This window comes from Mustela lutreola, chromosome 2 (genome assembly GCF_030435805.1).
Source record: "Mustela lutreola isolate mMusLut2 chromosome 2, mMusLut2.pri, whole genome shotgun sequence".
NCBI classification, from domain to species: Eukaryota; Metazoa; Chordata; class Mammalia; order Carnivora; family Mustelidae; genus Mustela; species Mustela lutreola.
In genome coordinates this window covers 170,036,917-170,060,670 of record NC_081291.1, presented here as the reverse complement: position 1 = coordinate 170,060,670, position 23,754 = coordinate 170,036,917, and the positions used below count along the sequence as shown (strand labels likewise).

The following is a 23,754-nucleotide window of genomic DNA, read 5'->3' as shown; positions in this document are numbered from 1 at the left end:
TTTCTATTGATGAACTTGTTTTATAGTCTAGCATGTAGGCTTTCTTGGTATGTATTACATGGGCTCCTGAAAAAGAATATGCATTCTTCTGTTGTGCATCACATGTTTTGTAAGTGTCGTTTAGATCCTGTCCGTGGTGACGGTGTGTTCTTGTATATCCTTTCTGATTTTTTTTCTCTAATCATTGCGTCAGTTGCTGAGAGGATTGTTAATGTCTTTCACTCTCATTGTGGATTTATCTATGTCTCGTTTCATTTAAAGTTTTTACTTTACATATTTTACATATGCTATTAGTAAATACACGTTTGGATTTCTATATCTTCTTGGTGGTATGGCACCTTTATTATGATGTAATGTCTCTGTGTCTGGTAATTTTCTTTGCTCTGAGGTCTACTTTTTCTAATTTATACAACACTCTTGCTTTATTTTGATTACTATTTAATGGCATACCATTTTCATTTTTTAAAAAAGCTTTTATTCATTTATTTATTTGAGAGCAAGAGTGTGTGTGAGCAGGGGGAGGAGCAGAGGGGGAGGGACAAGCAAACCCCACATTGAGTGCAGAGCCTGTCTCTAGACTCAATCTCATTGATCCTGGGATCATGACCTTAGCTGAAATCAAGAGCCTGATGCCCAATCAACTAAACATCCAGGTGCCCCCCATTTTCTTCTTCTTTTTTTTTTTTTTTACACTCAGCCTACCTTATTTTTAAAGTGGGATTCTTACTAACAACAAATAGTTAGATCATGTTTTTTAACCATCCACTAACAATTTGTCCTTTTATTTAGTGCACTTACCTCCCTCTTACGTCCCTTTACTTTCTCCATCTACAATAAAATTGTCCTAAATACTTTACATACATTTAAAAACACACCAGACACTGGTATATTTGTTTCCACCATGAAACATGATATAGAAAACTTGAGATGAAGGAAAGCCTATCGTATTTACTGTATCTTATCTTTATCATGTTATTTCTTTCTGATACTCCAAGGTTCTTGTTTTATCCTTTTTGTTTATTGAGCTTCTTTATTAGTTACTAATTTTGTTTAGATCTGCTGTTGAAAATTCAAGTTTTTCTTCATGTAATAATGTATTCTATTTTATTCTATTTCATTGTTCTTCCTGAAGTATTGTCACTGGATTTAGGATTCTAGGTTGATGGTTCTTTTCTTTTAGCACTTGGAAATGTGCCACTGTGTTCTGCTCTCATGGTTTCTGATGAGAAATCTGCTGTGATTTGAATCGTTTTTCCACATGTAGGTAGGTTCTCTTTTCTCTCTCTCGGTGTGTTCAGGATTTGGGATGGAGGTAAGGAGATTGTTACTTTTCAGAAGTTTGACCATGAAGTGTCTTCCTTGGTATATATCTCTTGCCACATTTAGAAAGTTTGTTAACTATTTATTATTTGAATACTTTTTCAGCCCTACCTTTTTTTATTGAATTGCAGTGACATATTTAGATCTTCGGTTATTATTCTGTAGATCCTGAGCTCTGTTTAATTTTTTCAGAAAATTTCTTTTGTTCAGATTGGATGATTTATGTTCAGTTTTTTCTTCTAGCTCATTTATTCCTTCCTTTTCACCCTGTGTTCTAGCTGTTGAGCTCATTCATTAAGGTTTTTATTTTGGTTATTGCGTTTTTCAGCTCTAAAATTTCATTTGGTTCTTCTCTCTTATATCTTCTATTTCTTGGCTAAGATAATTTTGTTTTCCTTTGTTTCAGGCATGTTTGCAGCTGTTCATTGAAGCATTTTTATAAGGGTGCTTTAAAAATCTTTGTCAGATAATTCTAACTGCTCATTTTTTATTTACGATCTCATCTATTGACTGTCTTTTTTCATTCAAGTTGAAATATTTCTGGTTTTGATATGAGAGTGACTTTGGGTTGAAACCTGGATATTTTTGGCATTGTGTTGTGAAACTGGATCTTATTAACCTGACTTCCTCTGAGAGTGCTCTAGCTGGGGAAGGGATGGGACCATTTTGTTGCTGGCAGATGGGAACAGAAGTCTGGGGTGTTCCCCACTTGGTCTCCACTGACACCCGAGGGAGGAAGGGGCTCCTTGATATTTCAGGCACAGGTGGGACTTGTGACATGTCTCTCCCCCACCATAGGCCTGTGCCTTTATCACCCTAGCTTGAAGGGACAGGAGTGTCTCATTACTGCTTTACACATGGCCTCCACTGATAACCAAGGGCTGGAGTGGTGGAGTATCCTTGCTACAGTGGCCAAGTCCTGATATTCCACTAATACTCCTCTGATCTACCGCATGAGGGGAGGAGGGAAATATTTTACTGGTAGGTGAGGGATGGGAGTTCTCTGTCTGCATATGGTGTCCACTAACTCTCCCTACGTGTCTTCTCTGATCCCCCTTCATTGTTGGGGCTATGGTTCATCTTCACAGCCTTGCGAGGGTGGAAGTTCAGGTTTTTCACTCAGCCTTAGCTGGCAATGGTGGTGTATGAGGCCAGTTTCTTATATCATTTTTGGCAGGTGGAGGGCAATTATTGTCTAAAAGTTTTCGGTCTTCCTTGGCTGCCCTTTTCCTGATGCTTTGGCTAGAGAGAGCGGACTTTTTTGTCTGTGTCCTATTGGCATTTTTGGGTTGCTGGCTTCTTCAGTTCCAAGTCTAGGATATGTGGGGCAAAATGAAAATCCAGGAATTCACCACAGCATTGTTCTTGGGTTGTAAGTCCCTACCCAGCCTGCCTTTTTCCTGTTTTTCAGAGTTTTACAATTGTTTTATATATAATGTCGAGTGCTTTTAATTGTACTTAGTGAGAGCATTAGGGGCAAGTATGTATGTACCATCTGGAAGTAGAATTCCTTCACCTGCTTTTCATTGTGGCAAAAAATAAAAATAAAAACTTTGTAGATGGTGTTATAGATGACGTTATGGAGAACATACCCTAGAATTTCAAGGAGAATAATTATTATTATTATTATATTTTCAAAAATTTTACTTATTTGATAGAGCGAGAGCACAAGCAGGGAGAGCAGCAGGCAGAGGGAGAGGGAGAAGCAGACTTCCTGCTGAGCAGGGAGCGTGATTCAGGGCTCCATCCCAGGATCCTGGGACCATGACGGTGGACACTTAACCGACCACCCCACCCAGGCGCCCCTCAGGGAGAATTACTAACATTGGATTGGGTCTTCCAAAGACAGAGCGATTCTTATCTCTGGTAATTTAGTTATCGTTTAGCTTGAAGACCTGAGTTGCTGCCTGGTGACTGACAGTGACACAGTGTTCTTTGATTTTCCTTCCATGTGCTATTTTAGTCTTGGTTTTGTATATGCAGTAGAGCAGGAAGCATATTGGGTAAGATTACACCTTTGTAAGTAATTTTCAGTTCTGATGTGGTTTAGGTGATTCTGCTTGCCTTTAGTCCAATGGGCCAAATGCCCTTTCATATCAGTAAATTGATAAAACTCATCTTTTATAAATGCTTTTAATCATAAATACTCCAGCAATTTTATTTTTCTCTCTTTTTTAAAACTTTGGGTTTTAAAATTTTTTTACTTTCTAGATGAACTTGTAGTAAAATTGGATTTTTGCACCGTCCCATGAATTTAAAAACATGAATAGATTTTGTATACAGTTCAGTGTTAAAATGTAGAAGCTTCATCACCTCAAAGCCTCCCTTACGCTGTTTATTTGGAGTCGTATCCTCCCAACCCTAAATCCTGGCAACCATTATTCCTTTATTCATTACTATAGTTTTGTCATTGGCTGCATTTAGTATAAATGGAATCACATGTTGTGTAACCTTTCTAGACTGGCTTCCAGTAATTGCTGATATTCATACAAATCATAGCAGTAGCCAATTTTTTTTTTTTTTTAAATTTGCTGAGTGGTGTCCCATTATATATGTGTGTGTATTACAGTTTACTTATTTGCCCATTGGGTTCTTTCCAATTTATAGCAGTTACAAATAAAGCCACTGTAAACATTGATACACAGAGCTTTGTGTGAGTATGTTTTGATTAGAGTGGGAATTGCATGGTTATATTATAAGTGTATATTTATATAAGAAATGTCCAAACTGTTTCCTAGAGCAGCTGTACCATTTTATATCCCCCCTCCAAGTCCTGTCTTCCCATCCTTATCAAGAGTGTTTGCCTTTACTTGTTGGAGCATTTTTATAAAGCTTCTGTAATTTTTTTGTCAGCTAATTCCAATATCTGTATCATTTCAGAGTTGTTGTCTGCTGTCTTTTTCTATGGCCAGTTGAGATTTTTTCCTATTTCTTCATATGCTAAGTTTGGATTTTATCATAAACATTTTGATTATTATGAGACTTAAAAATTCTGTGGAAAACCTTGATTTTTTTTTTTAAAGGTTTTATTTACTTATTTGACAGAGATCACAAGTAGGCAGAGAGGCAGGCAGAGAGAGGGGGGAAGCAGGCTCCCTGCTGAGTAGGGAGCCCCATATGGGGCTTCATCCCAGGACCCTGAGATCATGACCTGAGCTGAATGCAGAGGTTTTAACCCACTGAGCCACCCAGGTGCCCCGATATTTTGGTTTTAATAGGTAATTGATTCAGTTAACTTCAGGAGTAAGATTGCAGCTAACCCTCTGTGAATAGTGATTCCTATGTCAGTTAGTTTTCAGAGCCTTTTCAGTGTTCTTTGGATCCTTCCTACTTATTTGCCACCCAGTGGCTAGTCTGGGAAATGAGCAGTGCTCTATCCAGTAGTTTGTTCAGTTCTGAATGTCCATGTGTGTTGTTTAGGGGCAGGTCCAAGCATGTGTAGCTTAGGGGGAGACCAAGAGTTCAAGAACTCCTCTCTGCCATCTCCCACTTTTGTTTTGGTTCTCTGGTTGGGAAGATGAGGCTTTAGTTGCTGAGCTCTCCTGTGCAATGCCCATGATTGTGCCCTTGTCTGGGGATAAGTGGTGGGAGGATAAAATGAGAACACAAGCAACAGGTCCCATTCTTGGGACCATTGTTCCCCCGGTGAGAAATGAAAGTTCCTCTTGCTCAGTTTTTGCTCCTTTGGGCTTCTGTGTTTGCTGCCTCCCTCTTCAATCACAGAAATGCTTGGGGTCTAGCACATGAGAAAATGGAGAAAATGGTACTTTTGTAATTTACTATTCTTCCTCTATTTCCCTGCTGCTTAAGTAGCTGCAGCATACAACCTGTCCCAAGTTTTATAGCTACATTTTGTTGAGACTGGCACGGTGGAGTATATTTGATCCCTCTGACCAAGACTGGAATCCATTGGGTTTGCTTATCTTTTGGCTTGAAATAATGGGAAGAGAAGAGGTAGATCTAGGTTTTGTGGAGTCTGAAGGTCATACAACTTGGAAGTCCTCTTTAAGGAAAGGAATACAAGTTATGAATACAAATTAGGCATAGTGTTTTGGATGTGGCTGTGAAAGTGAAGGGCCCTAAGGCTTCAGCTTCAATGGCTTTAATAAAAACCTGACTATGGGATGTTTTTTACTCAGTTTTTCTCTTAATACTCCTAAAAATAAAAATACAACCTTTATTATCTCCATCTTACAGATTAAAAAAAAAAAACAGATTTAAAAGGTTAAATAGTGCTGATATAAGGGACTTTAGAGCTCAGATTTTCTAATTCCAGAGTATATGGTGTTTCTCCTACCAGTAGGACTTTATGAAATAAATAGATTAGAGATTAGGAAAGCCATATAGGCTCTTGGTTAAGAGCATAAGCTCAGAAGTCAGACTGCTGGGGTTCAGTTTCGGCTCTGCCACTGATTATATATGGCCTCAGCGGCATTCCCTAACCTTCCTTAACCTTCTAACATATGTCTGTAAAATGGGGGTAGTAGAACTTACTTCTTAGGTTGCTGTGAGGATTAAATGGTTAATGTAAAGCATTTCGAATAGCTTCTGGCATATAATAACTGCTTTTCATCCACTATGTATAACTGTGCATTCAAATAAATCAAATTTTATTTACTATATTTGCAGCCTTCTTTAGTTAGGAAAGTTAGAAGGTAAGGGGATTTTTTTCACTTAACGTATAAGTCCTATTAGGTGTTTGAAACACCAGTTGAGAAATAGGTTACATATTATAAATTGATAATACTTTCACTTTTTGTCAAGAAGAAATCATTGGTTTTTTAATCTTAGGAATGTTTATCTAACAAGCAAAGCCAGAAGAAATGTTTTCTATGAGTGACTGGAAGATCTGAATGATGTAGGTTAAACATTTTGGGGAAATGGCCAAATAACGCAGAAAGGTAGAATAGTTCAACAAAAAGAAGAATATACCTTTCCCTACAGATAATGTCTTCTACACTCTCAGACTCTTTTGTAAAATGGAGACAGTAGTATCAATCTGTATTATGTTATTGAGTTGTAATGGTCATGAAATTTAAAACAATAAACATTTATTACCTCACAGTTTCCATGGGTTGGAAATTTGGGAGTGCCTTTGCTTTGGGACTCTAGCTGCAGTCAAGGTGTTGGCTTCGGCTGCATTCATGAGAAGCCTTGACCAGGGCTGAAGTATCACGGCAGGGTGGTTCTCTAACATGCCTGGCAAGATTGTGTTTTATGGGGTTCCTAACCACATAGACTTTTGCGTATGACTCCTTGAGGTCCTGTAGCTGGTGTCACTTGAGAGCAAGCAGGTGAAGAGAGATGAAGGGGGAGTATTCAGTGTCTTTTATGACCTAGCCTCAGAATTCTCTTTCATTTTTGCAGTACCGTAGTGGTCACACAGATCATCCCTGCTTAGTGTGGAAGGAGATGGCCATCATGGAGACTGGCAACCACCTTATGTTCTAAGATTACTTTAACACTTAAATGAGATTATTCAGGGGAAGCTTTTAGAAGCCCATATGTGCTGCCTGCAATCCCTGTTTGATTACTGTGTTTTTCTACTGTTGGTCAGTAAAAATCAGTTTCTAGTTGTTTCCCCAAAACAGAGGAAGGTGTCTGTGTCTTTGTGAAAAAGAGATGTACACCGATAAGGAAAATCTTGGCCGTTCTTGGATTTATTTGTTCGCTTGTTTAGAAGCTAAACAGAGATCACAAGTTGGTTTTCACTTAAGTATCAAGTGATAGTAGTGATTCCTGTGTGAGGGCAGAATATTGATAAATGCTATAAGCAAAAATTTTGACCCACAGTAAACTCATGTAATTACTTCCTAACACACAATCGAGGAAAATATTGGATTTCAAGTCTGATACATGCATTTTTTTATGTGTGATTATCACTAAACTTCTACTTTCCCAAAGGTTAAGCAGGTTCAAGATGACACTTACTAAATTATTTAGAAAATGATGTGTAACAAAAACGTTGTGAAAAAGAAAGCATGAAGAGAACTCAAATGTTTTTCTTTAAATGGAAATATATAAATATTTGGCCACTGGAGGGCTCCATATTTTAAAAGATTATATTGAAGATATAGATGCTTGCTGTAACAATTTTAGACAGTACAGAAAGATAAAAAGGGCTCCATATTTTTTAGCGAAGATGTTAAATAGTTACTGATTATGAATAATTGTGTGCGTGTACAAGTAAAGCATTGGTGTTGCTTCTTTTTTTTTACATTGGAAGAAAAATAAAATATATTACATAAGTTCTTCAGAAATAAAATATCTTACAACTCTGATGTCAAAATAAAAACTAGTCATTTGAAGGTCCCTGAAAAAAAGATGAGACAGATTAAATACTTCTTTTCTAATCTCTTTCCTGTATGTACTATTTTAAATGAGGAAACTTCTTGTTTTAGGATTCATTGAGATTATTTCCATTTAGGTTAACAAGCTCTACAGTTATCTCAGTGAATACTGTGACATCATTAATAAAATTCACAGAACTTTGGGAGGGATTTTGAAATTGAGCCAAAACCAAAAGTAGATGTGGCATAAAAAAGATGTCAATCACTGATTTTTTTTTAATGATTTTATTTTATTTTATTTTATTTTATTTTATTTTATTTATTTATTTGACAGACAGAGATCACAAGTAGGCAGAGAGGCAGGCAGAGAGAGAGGGAGAAGCAGTCTCCCTGCCAAGGAGAGAGCAGGATATGGGCCTGATCCCAGGACTCTGGGGTCATAACCTGAGCTGAAGGCAGAGGCTTTAACCCACTGAGCCACCCGGGCGCCCCATTGGTTTTTTAAAAAATACTTCATATTAGCATTTCTTTGGCCCAGATGTGTAGTTTACATTGTTTTGCACTGAAATCTTAGGATCAGGATTTGTTTTCCAGTATTAAAGTAAAATGGAAACTTAAAAAATTGAGGAATTAGAAACGCTTATAACAGGTATTGGTACCTGAGGATTTTTTTTTTTTTTTTTTTTTTTTGTATATAAAGCTTCTAGATAGAAAACCACTGTTCCTCAAAAACAACAATTTTACTTCCTTGATCTTTCCCACTTGAAAGCAGTGTTTTGATTTCTTTATAATTGTGAAGTGTTTACTTTTTAAATGTTTGATCTGAGCTCAGGGAAGCTTTCAGTTTCTAGAATAGTTCAGCATTTTTTCCCCTGATAAGATGTGGGTCTCTTTGTACTGAGCTTACAGAGTTGAGGCTGTGCGTTTTGGATGATCTGAGTAGTTAAATTCTCCAGTTAGTCAGTAGTCTTGTCCCTTAGCACCTCCTCTTCACAAAGGAAGCTGTAGTACAAATTAATTGCTAATGAGGAGGAAACAAACTGAAACCAAAATGAAACAAAAACAAATGACTTTTATACCTGTTTGTTTGAAAACTGTCCAGGATCTGTGAATATATAAATCCTTAGTGATTTCTACGTAGAAGGACCAACTATAAATGTAGGGACAAAGATACAAAAAAATCATGAAGGGTATTAGTTCCCAGGTTAGTACTAATTATTATGCACATGACAGTGAGCATCATTATGGATGATGTTTAAAAAAATAAAATTAATTTATTAATTGCCAAGTGACAAATGGTCAAACTGTCAAATGAGGCGGTTTCACAGCAGGTAATACACCTCTCCCTCTACCTTTGCCTATACTGCCCACCACCCATTCCCACTGCTTGTTGGAATGTTGAAGATAATAAATAGTATTATTAACTTTGAGGCATGAGCTCCAGTTTGTTTTTTTTTTTTCCCTAAAAACATACTGCTTAGCGTCTAATGTATTTTATCTATTTAAATAGTTATCATAGCATGTATCTGATTGTAGTCAACTGGGCATGTAGAGAAATTCTGCCCTTCTACTCTTGTAGCCACAGAATGCATCCTTAATAATAGCTATGTTGCAAAACATGTTTTAAGCTGAAAGATAATGGGAGAGAACATGGGATAGAGAATGACTGACACCCGCCACATTATCTCCTCATCTCCTTGTTTCTGCCTCATGAATTTGAAAACAGCTTTCATTGCTTGTGTTGGGAAACTTTCTTCCACTGCTTTTTTCACACAGATCGATTCATACATAAGGAATAAACTGGTCATAAGGTAGAGGTGCAGTCTTGGTATAAAAGAGAGTAAGTCTAACTGGTCTGATTGTTACCTGTGACCATTTTAGCCTGATGCTTTAACTACTTGAGCCCAGCAATGCTATCAGTTTTTAATGCCTAATTTATATCATCCAGTCCTAAGAAAACAAGAAAACTTAAAAATTAAAAAAGAGGAGTGCCTGGCTGGCTCAGTCAGTAGAGCATGGGACTCTTGATATCGGAGTTGTGAGTTTGACCCCCATGATGGGTGTAAAGATTACTTAAAAAATGAAAATATTTTTTAAAATGTATATATAGATTACTCAGTCTCTGTGTGTGTGTGTGTGTGTGTGTGTGTGTGTGTGAGTGTACATACATAGTTGTTCTCATACCTGGCTATAGCTTTGAATCAGTCACCCAGGAAGCATTCAGTATTATGGATGCCTGACGTCAACACTACACAGTATTTCACTTAAGTGGTTTAGGGTAGAAAGTGGCTGTGTATCTGCATGTTTTCAAAAAAGATCTATTTATTTATTTATTTATTTCACACACACACACACACACACACACACACACAGTGGGGAGAGAGAGAGAGAGATCACAAGTAGGCAGAGAGGCAGGCAGAAGGTGGAGGGGAGCAGGCTCCCCTCTGAGCTGAGAGCCGGATGCGGGGCTGGATCCCAGGACCCTGAGATCATAACCTGAGCCTTAACCCACTGAGCCACCCAGGTGCCCCTGTGCATCTGCATTTTTAAAAGTTATTTGTGTTTTGTTGTCTGGGTTGAAAGTGATTGATTTGAAAGGAAATTGTACTGTGGAAACTTTTTAAGGCCCCTACAAGTTCTGATTCAGCAAATTTCTTAGAGTAAATACAGCTACATTTTATATTTGAATGTACTCTCTCCCCACTACCCAGACCTGAAGAAACCAGCAAACCTGATGTTTCTTTGGTTGCTGGCACTGCCTAAATTATTTTGAACCGAATCACATATTTCTGGGGTAAGGAGCCAGGAAAGTGATGTTGGATTTTCAGATGTTGATCCAGTCCTGATGAGTTTGTCATTTCTGTCACCTACCAAAGCAGTCAGCTTATGTTTCTCTTTTAAACCAGTTCGGATAAAAAATAGGAGAGGGGCATCTGGCTGGCTGGGTCAGGTCAGTAGAGCATGCAACTCTTGATCTCTGGGTTGTGAGTTAGAACCCCATGCTGTGGGTAGAGTTTATTTAAAACAAAAAAGGGGGGGGACATAATTCTGTGAATGAAATATGCTTCAGTATATAGTAAGCTTTTGAAATGTGGGGGATTTTCAATGTAAGGAAAAGTTGTAGAACAGAATACACTACAGGCAGGCTGTAACATGCTGTGTAGGGAGTAGGAAAGTTCAGCGTTAGCAGGTCCTGAGGGCCGGTCACACCAGCTCCTGAAAATACTCCTCCATGGCAGTTGGGTCAGGGCAGTGATCTCTGAGCCTTCTTTACTCTTTCCATAGTGTTGAGCTGAAGGAACTGTTGAGAGATCAGGCTGTGACGGTGCCCTGAGATTTCCGTCTTCAGCCCCTGTTCTTATTCTCAGATGACCTCTCTCATCTAGACCATAGGTTTGACCTGTATGTATCTGGATGATTCACAAATCCTGCTGTCTGCTCAGCTGTTTTTCGTTTATTCCATGGAACACTCCATGTAAAAGAAAAGAGGATAAGCTGGATCTCTGCCCACTAGAGCAGTGTTCAGCTACCTTCTCACTCATAACCACCTGGACACTCAGCTTTTCCATGATAGTAGGGTATTACCACCTTGTCACTGCTCAGGCCTCTGAGCCCTTGGGCTCATTTTTGGGCTCATCCCCCATTTCACTCTGCTGAGTGTTGCCTCAGCAGACTGTTGCCTAATCACATCTACCTCACAAAGGGCCCAGCAAGCAGTGCTGATAGTGAGCCACTTGGATGAAAATAGTGAAGATACTTCGCTAAAAGAAAGAATGAGATAGTCACCATAGAATTACTGTGCAGTGGGAGAAAGTTAAGTGTTTCGGCAAAAAAGCTAGTTTCAAATGAGTCTCCTGGCTTAGGGTATCTAGTTCTTAAGCAAGTATTGTGTTTGATTCATAGTATAAATTTTATTCTCCCATGTTTGGGCTAAAAACCACTTTCCTTGCTTAGATTTAGCTTTAAAACAAACAAACAAGCAAACAAGCAAATAGAAAGGAAGAGTTAATAACAAGGCAAGTTTAGGGATTCTCTTTTGTTTTTAAACACTTTTTTTTCTTTTTAAGCAGGGGTCTCTTGCATATAAATATTACAAGTGCTTGCATTTCTTCTTGATATTTGTGCATTATCCATAGTAGTCTCTAACATTTCAATCCCAGATCATTTTTCCTTAGCTACCAAAGACCATTTTCCTCCTCACCAGTTGCTACCTATCTGATATGTACCTATAAATTATAAAATTTACTTTTAACCATAATAAATATCAATAGTGGTTATTTAAAATTTTATGTATTTAAAAACTTTTCAAGTTATTCTTGCACATATCCTATCATTTTAAGAAAAATTGATTTATGGGAAGACATCCTTTGCTCAATTCCAAACTGAATTGAGAATGGTTTTCAGATTACTTCATCTGGTTGCCTTCCATTAGCACTGGCAGTCAAGAGCTGGCTAACCTGCCCCTATTACAGATCCTAGCAGGAACCGATCATGGAGTCTTAGAAATGCTTTTTTACCTATTTTAAGTCCCTTTCACTTTTTGGAGGTACCTAGGTATATCTACCCATTATAAGTTTATTTTTACTGAGGAAATAAAATTTGAAAATTTAGGGTTGAGGGAGTTTGTGTTTTGCTCTTATGTTAGATATTTGGGGTAATCTTCAGAGAAGGTTTAACAAATAAAAATGTTTGGTTACAAAAAGAGCTCACCGGGCAGGTACCAGAGTAGTTATCTGTACAGTGGAATTTTAACTGAAAGGTAATGTCCTCTGGCAGGGAACAATGGCAAGCTCCCTCAAGAAGTCAATTACAAGGTTTGTTAATTCTACCAAAATATTAACCTCATGATCTTCAATCCCAGAGTGCCTTATCCACCCTGCAAGTTCAGCTAAAAATATGCTGAAAAGCAAATTTCCTAAGGTAATGAAATAAGAATGTGGACCTAAATCTGTAAGATACAAATTAGAAAGAAAATAAGATCCCTAGTCAAACGTGACTATCTGACAAATTCTTTGCTCTCTAAAATTAGTAGCCTAGTCTTTTGGGATATTAATAAGATAATGATTAAAATATGTACATAGAGAAATCTTGTTACATGATTTACCCATCTGATAATTTTTACTCTGAAAATGTATTTTTCTTACTTAAGAGGTTGGTGAGTGTAACTGTAGCTATTGGTGGCTCTGTCTTCTTAATATATAAAAAAGGGAAAATTTTATTTTTACCAGTTACTGTAAATTTTTTATAGATTTGAATGTCGATGAAGTGTTTTGGGTTACAAAGAACAGTTCTGTAAATATAGATAATAATTACTTTTACTTTGAATTTCTTAAAATAATCAGTTTTAGTTCCTTGTTACAATATGAGCATATAACTTAGCAGGTTATAATTGAATTATATTAATATTAAATCTTTATATGAAAAGTGTTTTAATTAGAAACATGTGATCAGTATTTAGTTTTTTAAACAGTTTGACTAGCACTCATTGTGATTTATAGTGCGAACAACTAAACTTTCCTTTGTGACATTATTGCACTAGCACTTTGGGCAGTTGGAGCAAGGGGATAGAGCTCTGGTTGTTGGCCACCATGACTGTTGGGTGTAATGAATTTCAAGCCTCATGGCTTCCAGCTATCATTTCTTTGATTTTAGAAACCTAGAGAACTTTGGAATGCTTGGATCTTAGACTAAGGCATAGAGAGCAGCCTTCAGTGCCCTGTGTGAATCCCCATGCAGGAACTCCTACTTAAGTTTCTGCTTGAACATCTCCATTGATGGAAAAATATCCAAGAGGAACTCACTTTGCTTTTTGACAGATCTGACAGAAAGTGTTTCCTCATATTGAACACCCTGAACTGCCTCCTAGAAACATCTGTTAATTGATTACAGTTTTAAACTCTGAAACCACCCAATAAAATTATATTTGATGCCTCTTCCTTATGAGATCCCAAAAGGATGTGAAAACAGCACTTTTTTTCCAGAGTAACGTTTTCATTTCCTTCAGCCATTCTGACCCCAGCAGGGTTGCTCAGCCTCTGTCCATAATCTGGGAGTGATCTGGCCCGAGGGAACTTTGGGTTCTTTCTGTCCTCACCTGATACAGACAAATACTGGGTAGAGTGGACTCTCGTCCTTTCTTGCTGAACAGCGTAGTTCTTTTTGAGTACTTCACACTGGTGACTTACTTTGTAGTGTCATTTTACATGCTTTTCAGTCAAGACATGCCCCATTCTCTACTTTCAGACTTTTATTTGTTACAATTGATGCTACTAAGTGTAGACTACAGGTGTTATTTTTCTGTGATGTAAACAAAGATGGCAGTGCTTACTAATAAATCTGTGGACGGGCTTTCATGTTACCTGCCTACTAGTGTTGAACTTTGTTGCGGGTTTTATGATAATCTTTGAAGTTTCAAATCTGTTCAAGTCTGTATCTTAGACTGTATCTTGAAGATTTCCCAAATTCATCATACAAAACTCTTCATGCCAGCTAGATTAATTGAAGATTATGAATTTCATGGCAGATCAGAATCCACAATATATTACTATTCTTCCTGTTACTGCTCACCCGTAGAGTTGAGTTTTTTAATTCAAATTGAAGTTGAGTTTTAACTACATTGTTGAATCAGGTTTTTGACATTTCTGAAAAATATAAAAGCATTTTTGATACAGCTAATGTTTAGAAGTTTATCCTAGGTCAGAATTTATATTTAAATGATATTGCTTTCCTTGTGTCTGTCTTACCTTCAAAGTAGGAAACAAGTACTTATGTTGTTGCTTTTTAAATTGTAGCAAACTCTCTGGGATCCAGGTAACCATAGAACTCAGTACTTTGAAGTTTAGAGTTTTGGTTGTATGTGTATGTTCATAGATGAACACATTATATATTTATGTTCAACTTTTATGAAAGAGGCCTGGGTCAGATAAGCTGATATGAGAGATTTTGTGAAAAAAATAATTTCCAGGATATTATATGACACCCAACTCTTTGATTCTTTTTTTTTTTTTTTAATCCTTCGGTTCTTTATTGACTATGACCATCTATGAAAGTAATAAGTCAAGTTACGAAGAAGATTTGCTTTAGAAAATTGTATTCAGCAGAGTTTTGGTGTCATATTTTAATTCTTCAAAAATTGTTTATTTTTTTCCTCAGAACTATGAATGGTAACTATCACAAAGCAAAACACTATTCCCAACTATTCCATGTTATGTTTACCCCCTACTCCTAAATCAAAAACATAACTCTAGGCATGGAAAAAGAATTGTGTGCCACTATGTACTTAAGTATAAAGCACACACAACAAATTTCAAGATGTTGGGAATGCGCTCAGAATTGGTTTTAGAAGTCAAATTAACGGGGTGCCTGGGTGGCTCAGTGGGTTGGGCCTCTGTCTTCGGCTCAGGTCATGATCTCAGGGTCCTGGAATCGAGCCCCACATCGGGCTCTCTGCTCAGCGCGGAGCCTGCTTCCCCCCACCCCCTTGCCTGCCTCTCTGCCTACCTGTGACCTCTCTCTGTCAAATAACTAAAATTAAAAAAAAAAAAAAGTCACATTAACATTCACCGGTTTTTCAGTGTTTTTGTTGAAACCGGGATCTTTTTTTTTACAGGATATCTAAATTGAAAGAGAACTTGGTGTTGTAGAAGTACAGACTGAAAATTTAAACGTCTCTATTTTGAATGTCATAGTGTGCCAAAAAATTGGAATTAGTTTGTTGAAGTTAAGATTTGAAATAAAGTAAGATAAATCAGTGCTCCCTTTCATTTCTTTTCAGGAGATGTATATGTGGTCCAGTCCTTTTATGTTCTTTTTCTCTTCCTGCAACAAATGTAAACCATTCTACTTTCTTTTCTCCTTTTACTTCAAGTGCTAGTAAGAGCGTACCACATTTGTGTTCACATTTGTGTTCATTTGTGTATTGTGCCCCGAGTCAGGTTTTGCACCCATTTCTCACCCAACCACAGTGTCCAAGTAGGTAGAAGCAGCTGACTGGCAGGCCTGGATGATCTTTCTATTCCTGAAACTTGGATGGAAAATAGATCAGTCCCACACAGGGGATTTGCTCACAGACTATGTGAGCAAAGAGAAATATTTTCCCCCAAATCAGAGTGCTTTTACCGGAAAATAGGAGCTACATGTATACTGGGTGGGGGAATACATTTATGTCTATTATAATCTACTTGAGAAAAGCTAGTATAGAAAAAGTGCACTTTTGTGGCTGATTATTTTCTCATCTTAAAAAGGCTTTGACAGTGGGTTTCCATTTTAGCTTGTAAAGTTATGATTTTGTTAATTATAAAAAAGTTATGGGCTCCTGGGTGGTTCAGTCATTTAAATGTCTGCCTTCTGCTCCGCTCATGATCAGAGGGTCCTGGGATCGAGTCCCAAGGGCTCTCTGCTCAGTGGGGAGCCTGCTTCTTTCTCTCTCTCTTCAGTCTCTTTCACTTTTGCTCTCTCTCAAATAAAAAAATGAAATCTTTAAAAAAATTTATTAAAAAGTTAAAATTTCAAAATATTTATGAGTTTTGTGAACCTTGGCTAATACCGATGTGTCTAGGGCACTGCAGGTTACACCGTTCACTCTTCACCTTGTAACGCATGTCATCGTGGGCCCCTGGGGTTGTAGACTGCTGAGCTCTGAAGGGTTGCTATACTGGAATTCGTGACAAAGGAGTCCTTTGCGTTTACCAGTGGGAATACCTGAAAAATCATTTTCTTTCATTTTTTTTGAATTGACATAACTTGAACCAAATATTTCATATTACTTTAAATACTGACCGCCAAAGAGCAGTAGCAACTAATACAGAGGCATTTACTGGGGCTTAGTGACCGGTGGAGCATTTGTACTGTACAGAGATCATTGTGGTAGGGCATGTGCTTAGTTTTAATGGAGGGCATAATTTTAATTGGTACTAGGTGTTTCTTGTGTGAGTGAGCATATTTAAAGGGGAATTACTGTTTATATATTTTCAACTGTTGTCTTATTATTTTTAGTCAGGATTTAATTTTTTTAAAGATTATATTTGTTTATTAAAGAGAGAGAAAGGGAGAGCCAGAGAAGGGCAGAGGGAGAAGGAGAGAGGCAGATTCCCCACTGAGCACAGAGCCTGAGGTGGGGCTCCACCTCAGCATCCTGAGATTATGACCTGAGCTAAAACCAAGAGTCAGATGCTTAACCAACTGAGCCACCCAGGCACCCCCACAGTATTTAATTTTAATATTGTTAGAATGAAGTATATGGACATTCACCGTTTTTAAAGTTTAATAAAGTATTTTTTTAGGGCAGTTTTAGGTTCGCCACAAAAATAAGTGGGAAATACGGAGTTCCTATAGACTGCCTTCCTCCACACATACATGTAAACCAACTTTTTCATTCCACGGTATTTTATGAGAATATTTTGAAATGCAAAGAGATATTTTGCATGCTCATTTCTATAACTAAAAAATGTCATTCTCTGCCCTCAGACTAGGAAGGGGAAAGTGTTCCAGAGCCCAGAAACCTTCTCTGACCCTCTAACCCGATTGGAAAGTTAGGCTCTATTTTATGATCCTTTTCTAGGTAGACATTGCTGCTCTGAGAACTGCAGGAAAAATGAGGTTCTAATGTAACCTGCTCTGGAGCATTCTGCTGGTCTATTGATGGCAAACCAGAGCCCTCATTCTGGCCTACCTCTGACTCTAGCTTGCTGTGCTCCAAAGGATGAATTAAGTGGACTCCAGCTCTTGTACACCTCCAGCGTTCTGAGATTCCATGAATTACTGGAATCTCTACTGGGAAATGACCTCACATCCTGCGGGGTTAGCAGAGGCGAGGAATGGGAAAAGCACTGTGGAGACCTGGGGTACTTATTGGTCACAAAATAGCTGAATGCCTTTTGTCCAGTCACTTAACTTTTTTGGGTTTGTCTTGGTTTCAGCAATGAAAATGTTGTGATTCACCTTCACAGTTTCCCTCCAAGGAAAGTTTCTTGAATCTTTCTGACTTAAAGTAACTACTGTGTAGTATGTGTCCCAGGAGCAACTGCTTTGTTGACAAATAACTTCTAATAATAACTTCTAAATAACTTTGTTGATAAAGTAGAGTGTATTGACACTGTGGATCACTTTTGGGCAGATTCTTTTGTGTCTTCATATCAGGAATATTCTTGCAATTAACATATCTGAACCAGCATCTTTCTGTAATTAAGCTATTTGCTAGATATACATTAAGGCTCTTAAAAGGGACAGGGACTCTTTCTTGAATAGTAGAGCTTAAAGAAAAAAAGATAATGTAAATTTCAAAAGAAATGTGCATTTTATTTTTATTTTTAAAATTTTTTAGATTTAATTAATTTATTTGTCAAAGAGAAGAGAGAGAGCACAAGCCCGGGGAGTGGCAGGCAGACAGAGAAGCAGGCTCTCCTCTGAGCAAGGAGCCCAATGTGGAACTGGATCCCAGGACCCTTGGATCATAACCTGAGCCAAAGACAGATGTTTAACTGACTGAGCACCCAGGCATCCTAGAAGTGTGCATTTTAATAACATACACACAGTTTTGTTATATTTTTTTACTTCATTGAATTGTGCAATTTAATTAATTAATTCAGGAAAAAAAGGGAAAGACCAGTGACTTTTACTTCGAACAGGATATTTTCCATTTAAAGTTAATGTAAATTGCAAATGACTGACTTCCTTTTTTTTAATCGATTGACTTCAGACTAAATTGTTTAAGTAAATGTGATTTTCTGTATATTGTCAATTATTGCTGGAGTGAAAGCAGGTTAAATGAACCCTTTCTTACTTCAAAGGGACAAGGTGGTCCTGAGGTTTGTCCAGTGGGTTTTATTCACAGAACTCCTGCCTGAAGGTTCAGGCTAATTCCTAAAGTGTGTAGGCCAGGGTTTATTTGGTCTAACCCACGTAAAGCATAGGCACGATATCCCGCAGGGCCGGGATTATCCTAACCTAATATTTTCCAGCTCAGTGCTCAGTGGCTTGATAGAGCTAATGAATCTTCCCAAAGTACCTGGGAGTTCCCTGTTGGTATTCCTGATGTAGCTGCTGGCAAGCATGTTTTTAAACTCTACCTGGAAGTGAAACTCCTTCTGCCTTAAATGTTCAATTTCCTCTGCCTGAGAAGGTCAAAGGCACGTTTATATAGTTCACAAGAGTATAAAAGAGGCATTCAGTGCTTCCCTGCCAAGCCAGTTGATGGGACTAATGCCTACTCATTTTCCACCTCTACTTAAGGGAACTGCAGAAATTCATGGTTCCACTGTGGTCCCTGAAACAACAATCGTACGGCAAATGAGCATTATAATAAAATATCCATATTATCAAATCAGCTAATGTACCTCGAAATTGGTAGGAGTAAAAAGTGGCTGCTCAGACTGTCAGAGTTAAACATATGTTCAAACCACCTAAATTAAAACAAAATCTACAGTGAAACCCCACTGGAAAAACTAGCAATTCACTTAGCATCCAAACGCTGAGAATATTCAAGGCAAATTTCAGTGCTTTCACAATGTAACTCTATTACATGACTTTCTACCATTTAGTTTTAACTCCAGTGAGATTACTAACATTTATTGAGCATGTACTATATGTCAAGTCCTTAGTATTTATATTTTAATCATAATTGAAGGCAACCTAAGTTTAGAGGTGGAGGGATTATCTTCATTTTGCAGGTGAGGAATGGAGACAGAGGCCCAGGAATTGCCCCACAATTTCACAGTAGTAAACGGTGGATGCAGGGTTTGGCCCTGAGGTTCGTGTGCTTTGCAGAACACCATGCTGCTAACTGTACTCTGTTCTCTGAGACTGTGGAGAGAAAAAATGAGCAAATTGCATGACTTTTTCATTTGCCTATATTTCATGTTCCACTTTCTGATGTGAAGTCACAGCCCTCCAGCCAGATCTGCTTCCTCTCTCTTCTGGTGTGCTTTTCCCCATGTGCCTGTAACACCCCCCTCCATCTCCTCTCTCCACAGGTGCTGTAGGTTCCAGCTTGATTCATCTTCTGCATAAAGATGACCTTGTTCATCCTAACTTTTTCCAGTTCTTGGTTTACCATTTCAACATACATTTCTCTTATTATTTAATGTGTGTGTGTGCCTGTGTGTGAGACAGAGGGAGAGAGTGTGATCACCCAAGTAGATCATCAGCTTTTAAAAAACAGCAACTCTTATACTTCCCTTTTGCAGTGTTAATACATGGTAGCCATTCATAATTTCTCAGGCTGTAAAGGGTTCTGTCATTTGCATGTCTGTGCTGTTGTCACATAGGCAGGTGATAGTTTTTAAAGCAGCATTTTTTAAAAAGGTCAGTATTGAGTGCTGAAAGAGAGAGGAGTTCCAAGTCTTTCATCTTATTATAGGAGGCCCGTGTTAAATAATGATTGCTAGAATTTTTGGTTTCTGCCCCTAGTGTTTTCTAACAGCTTACTATGAAGTCCAAACAGATGGACAAATCTGTAAAGACTTAGTAGTTTGGTTTACTGTTAGATATCTAGAGAACTCTTACTTTGCCTTTATTATTGTGTTTAAGATGTCTTAACAGAAAGGCTCTGGGTCCTAAGGAGATGCAAGAGTGGGGGTGGGAAGGTGACAAAGAGGTACTTTCAATTTGTATTTTCTTTTAAGAGATTTCCATTTTCAGTGTAACTGACACTTGTAATATCTGTTAAAGATTGGTGCCTGTCCAGAATGCCTGTGAAATAGCTGTGGTTTAAGCCTCAAGTATAAAGATTTTAACAAAGGTGTTGGCAATATAATGTATGAGTAAAGATAGCACTTGTTAGAAAGCATATATATGTGTGTGTGTATGTATACATGTGTATCTGTGTAAGTATGTATCTCTCTGCAGTTGTCTTTGTTCATATGAAGAAATTATACTTCAGGAAGTGATTTAAGTGGAAGTCAGACTATCAGTTTCTTATTTCTAGGAAGAGCATCCTTTGGCCTGTGGTATGGGACACCGTGACCTGAGGTGTGGAATTCATTGTCCCAAATTACAAAACAGCTGGTACGCCTTTTCAGTACTGTACTATTGAATAATGTGCCTGCTGCCACTTTTGGGGAGATCAAAGGGGTAGGCAGTGTAGTGGGTGGGTGGAAGACCTTGGGCACACACAGGACAGGGAAGGCTTTTGTTACATCCTTGAGAATTTTTTAGACTACATGTATGCTTTATCCCGTAGAAGAGTTTGCATTTAAGTTTTATTTGTAAGCGTGTAGTATATAAAAGCATGAGTTGAGGAAAATATAAAAATAGTACTCATGTAAAAAGGTAATTTAAGGCAGGAAAAATCTCTTAAGAAAGCTGCATCATCAAGTAAGGGGATTGGAGTATGTGTTGCTGGGAAAATGGAGGAAACCAGTGAAATATATAGCACATGAGTGGGTATTAAGACTGTTTTTTGTGACCTGGACTTGTTTTGGCTTTTGGAGGTTGTGCTGACTCTGAGATTAGAAATGCAGTCTCTTTCAAAGCACAAACATGGAAAATAATAATTTTCAAATGTGCTTTCTTGGGTTCTCCATTTTGTTTTCTTGGGGTGTCAGACCATGAGTATTCTGTTTTCAGGAGGATGAGGAAAAATCCATTTCCTTTTCTAGCTGTTTGGCTATTTTTGTTATTGTTTCTGGTGCCATAAATGGAGAGGCATCTGTACCAGGCATTGTATCATGCCTAACAATTTTTTTTTTCATTTGAACGTAATTGTTCCTTAGCAAATAATTGCAGTCCAGAATGACTTTTATTGAGCTTGATTGAATTAAGGTTATGTATGAAAATGAGTTAGTTAAAGCTTAATCTATTACCCAGAGAATTGATGAAAACATCAGAAAAGCAGTCATTCTTGGGGATTAAGTATCTTTCCATGTAAGTGGGCAGCATGGTTGCCTTGGAGTCCCTTCTGCACTGACCGGGTAGTAATGACATCAGGGTGCAAAGCACACAGCATTGGCCTAGAAGGGGAGTTTTCCATGATGTGCCTTTGAATGTTATACTGTACATTAACACTAATTGGGAGTCTGTCTCATTGTAAGAAGTGGCACCTAACCTTTTTTAGTATAATAGGCTTTTCGAAACATAACACCCCAAGGGGCACTGTGTAAGCTGTGCCAGAAACCCAGTTGCTTTGGGATCTTTCTGGGATTGTTTAGACTTGATCTTTAAGACAAGTTTTTCACATGCCAAGTCAGATGCCCAATTTGGGGTAAGAGGTGAAGTTTCTCAGAGGGAATCCTGAGCTGTGCCTAATCAGTCCTGCTAGGTATGCGTTCTCTGGGGGAGGCAGTATCCTGAGAGCTAAGGATGAGAGTGAGGGTTGAGAGGAAGCCAGAGTGGGACCCAGGGAACACAGGCCTCTGTGGGCTGAGGTGAAAATCTGGCCAGGCACTGGTGGGAGTGCACACCCCAGCCGCCAGTCTGCAGGGTTGTGTTCACCCTTGAGGCATTTTCCCCTCCTCTCCCCGTCCCCACGACTGTCTGACACTCCCACAGCCGCCCATTTACAGCACATCGCAACACCTTGTGAATTATTTGTAACTTAAATGCAGAGCAGCTTATGCTGAAACTACTTTTCTGAAGCTACTCATGTGGGCATTTATAAGAGCCAGATACAATCTGGAGTCTCTGAGGTTGGCGCTTAGGGAACTCAAAGGGAGTCTGTCTCAGGCAGTATCTTCAGCCTTGAAATTGACCTTTACTCTGTGGTGGAGTCCCTGGCTTCTCTCTCATAGTCAGTGAAGTCCAACAAGATTTCTTTGTTACCCTGAGTTTTAAAACCTCTCTTGGCCACAGCATACACAGCGTTAGTCAGCCTCCTTCCTCTCTCTCCTGACTTATCCAGAGATAGCTGTGTCACAGCTGTTTCATTTCTGAAATTCATTTCATTCAGCTATTCATTTCTGAATTATAATCAAAATAAGGTATAGTTATGGTCCATTTTTAGATAGATAGATTATATATTATATAATGACATATGTATATATATGATATACTGATTATAGAAACAACTAATCGACAAGGGTACCCAAAGATTAGTGAGAACTTATTTTTGAGCTCCTAAAAGAAGTTCTGCATATAGGATATATTAGCATACTTCATTTCTCAGATAGCATGTGCTTACTTTTTAAGCTAAAAAGTAAAGGAATCTTGAAACCAGAATAAGAATTAAATCCATACTGTCAATTAATGGTGGACCCTCCTTTCCCAATTTTGGCACTATAATTTTTTTTTTCATTTATACCAATTTACTTCCTGACAGTTTTTTATAGTTACTTATTTGTGATTTTTACTCATTTATTTTATAGTGTTTCTTTTCCTTTTTTCCTTTACAGTGTTTATTTTAATGGTTTTCTTTTTTCTATGCTGGCTTTCATAGGTTTATATGAAGAAGATTATGTGATTAAATATATGAGATACTATATTTTTTGAAACAGTATTTTTAATCAAGTTAGTTGCCTATTTTGTGATAATTAAGAATAAACTTTTATACCACTACTTGGATTTCAGAATTGTACCCTTCCTTAGTTAAGAACATGGTCATTTAGGGGCTCCTGGGTGGCTCAGTGGGTTGAGCCTCTGCCTTAGGCTCAGGTCATGATCTCAGGGTCCTGGGATCGAGACTCTCATTTGGCTCCCTGTTCAGCAGAGACCCAGCTTTCCCTTCTTTCTCTGCCTGCTGCTCTGCCTACTTGTGATCTCTTGTCTGTCAAATAAATAAATAAATAAATAAATAAAAGAACATAGTCATTTAATTTGAAAGTACTCATATGTGTCTTTTGTAGTTTGCTTCAAAGATCTGGATTTATTTTTTCAGTGATGCTCTTATTTAAAAAATATGGATGAATGAGTAGTATCTTGTATGAAGCCACATGAGACCATTTAATATTTTATTCATTGTTTCTAGCTATTGTTTTCTTCAGTAGCATTGGGTGGCAATTGAATCATCCAAGTATAGATAGGAGTACTAAGAGGAGTCAGTACACATTTTTGATATTTAATGTAAGTTCTTCCATATCATAGTGGCTGATTAGGGAAAAAACTTCAGTTATGCCATAAGATGACTAATAATATTGATAGAGCCGTAAGTCAGTAAGTGCTATCCAGTGTCTAGAGTGTGTTACATCCTGCTGATCGTAAAGAAATACCATAATTT

The 23,754-nt window shown here is 37.9% G+C and overlaps 1 protein-coding gene across 8 annotated transcripts in view; it reads left to right on the top strand.

Annotated features, from left to right (window-relative positions):
* The window catches only part of BBX (BBX high mobility group box domain containing), a 276,694-nt gene that overhangs the window by 85,270 nt on the left and 167,670 nt on the right, over positions 1 to 23,754 (top strand). The gene's annotated exons all lie outside the window — the stretch shown is intronic.